This window comes from Sinocyclocheilus grahami, unplaced genomic scaffold (genome assembly GCF_001515645.1).
Source record: "Sinocyclocheilus grahami isolate Dianchi unplaced genomic scaffold, SAMN03320097.WGS_v1.1 scaffold27410.1, whole genome shotgun sequence".
Classification (NCBI taxonomy): domain Eukaryota; kingdom Metazoa; phylum Chordata; class Actinopteri; order Cypriniformes; family Cyprinidae; genus Sinocyclocheilus; species Sinocyclocheilus grahami.
The window spans coordinates 1-2,315 of NW_015520368.1; the positions used below are offsets into that span (position 1 = coordinate 1).

At 35.4% G+C, this 2,315-nt stretch overlaps 1 long non-coding RNA gene across 1 annotated transcript; it reads right to left on the reverse strand.

Annotated features, from left to right (window-relative positions):
• Window positions 1–1,019: 1,019 nt before the first annotated feature.
• LOC107580221 (uncharacterized) lies at window positions 1,020–1,807 on the reverse strand. Its single transcript, XR_001608606.1, has 4 exons — window positions 1,574–1,807; window positions 1,303–1,479; window positions 1,171–1,192; window positions 1,020–1,088 (listed from the first exon to the last, which is right to left on the reverse strand). It is a non-coding gene; the product is annotated as an uncharacterized lncRNA (long non-coding RNA).
• Window positions 1,808–2,315: the final 508 nt, after the last annotated feature.

The following is a 2,315-nucleotide window of genomic DNA, read 5'->3' on the forward strand; positions in this document are numbered from 1 at the left end:
GCACAATTGGTGGCCGACTAAATACTTTTTTGCCCCACTGTAGATTAAAGACATCAGCAATCATACGTTATAATGTAACTACATAGAACCAGAAAATGTGGATTGTGCTTGCTCATGTAACTCGCAGGCATGATTGTTAGGGTTTCCTAGGTGGCTTCCAGGGTGTTGATTGGGTGTTTATGGGTGGTTGTATGTCAGAAGTAGAGTCCAAAGTGTCTATGAATTTTCTGGTGCTCAAAATACACACCAAAGTTAAATAATTAAGGCAAGGTGTTTTCAGCAAGATTTTTTGTGTGTGTGAAATTTTGCAAGCAAAAAAGGTCCATTGTTCAATGTCAATTGTGGAGTGATGCACAAAGCACAGCCCACAGAGAAGTCACTTTCAAACAAAGCAGCTTTCTATTGGTCAACGTGTCAAATTCATGTAAAAAACTTGAACCAGATGCAAAATCTGCATGGGGAATGTTTTGCACCATTGCAAAATTCCCAATCACGCCATTTCCTATTGAAATGTCTGGATTTTGCCTGCAAAATTTTGCCAAGCAACAGTAAATGTGACCCACCTTTAAAGTTAAGGTCTGTTCACATCAAGAAAGATAACTACCTGCATAACATTACTATATTAGCGCCCATACCAACATACAATAATATTCTGTTTATTATAAGTGTGCTATTCAGTTTTGTCATCTGCCTCTTCAAACATTCAAGCTCTTTAAAGTCGAGTCTGTTCTGACTGGCAATATTTTTAGCATTCATCAGATGGACATTTTTTTAAATGAAAGTGATATAACGATATTGTTGCACTGTAGTTGGGGTGTGGACTTCACTATTCTTAGAGAATTAGAACGATTATTAAAACGTCATAGATTTGGTTATCATTACAGTTATTGCCTCGATATAAATGGATCTAAATCCCTAACCCTCAGTATGCATGATTAGTAATACAAACACCCTTAATAATAATACAACTTTCATTACAGTTTAAAAATGAACAATGGAGTTGTATGTTATAGCGGTTCACCATTTGCTTTGATGTCCTCAAACTGTCTAAATGTTTCCTTCCACAGCCCACATCGATTTTCATCGTCCTTTTGAGATGGAAACACACGATTTGTCACACAAGAAGGCTCTGTCAATAATACATTTTCACATTAAAGCCCAAATTCTCACCTGGCATGAATCTGAAGATGACCTGGGACGAATTTATATCATGTTAATTGGGAAAAACCAACATTAGCAAGCATTTCCAAATGGGTTTTTGAGTGGGTATGAAACAACAGTATCATATATAGTTCCTGATACCTAGTTGGATCGTGCAGAGTCTCAAAGTAGAGTTTGTTTTGTGGGTTGAGAGTGACAATCTCCTCTCCATCACAGGAAATCTCGAGTTTGAAAGGAGAAAAGGAAACCAGCAGCTTGTACTGTCCCAGACCCCAAGTTAGACATACACAGTCCTCTCTCTTCCAATTAACTCTCAGCCTGCAAAGAAATAACAATGAATAACTGGCAGTAGCAGATCTAGAAGAGAATTGGTTTACACCTGTTGAGAAGAATTTTTAAGTTGATGGCTTACGGCTCATATCTCAACTCTCCAAGCAGTACATCTGAAACATGGTAGCGTGGTTTCACCGGCTGTAGCTCATCAAGAGACACTCTGACCGTTCCACTTTGGGTTGCCCGTATTTGAAGACACAGCCGATCCTGTGAGGCGCAAACCGTTTCTTTCACTGTTACGTTTTGATATTTTTACATAGTATTTGAAAAATATCCTACTATTCCTATTACAAATATGGATATCATTTTGGTTCACTTTGTAATATTTTACACAAACTCTAACAAAGCAGCAACCTTTACAAGCGGTGGTATACAATGCTAATACTATGCTACTCTACACTAACATTCAAAAGTATGGGGTCAGTCATTTTTTTTATTTGAAAGAATTTTTAATATTAATAATTTTAATATTTAGAAGATACATATTCAGTTGATCAAGTGACAGTAAAGACATTTTTAATGTTAAAAAACATTTCTATTTCAGATTCTATTAAAAAACCACACAAATATTAAGCATCACAACTGTTCTCAACATTGATAATAATAGGAAATGTTTATTGAGCACCACATCAGCAAATTAGAACGATTTCTGAAGGATTGTGTGACACTGATTTCAGCTTTGCATTACAGAAATAAATTCTGTTTTAAAATAGAATAAATAGAATAATTGTATTTTCACTTGTTATAATATTTGACAATATTACTGTTTAACTGTATTTTTGATCAAAATAAATGCAGCCTAGCTGAGCAAAAAAAAAAAA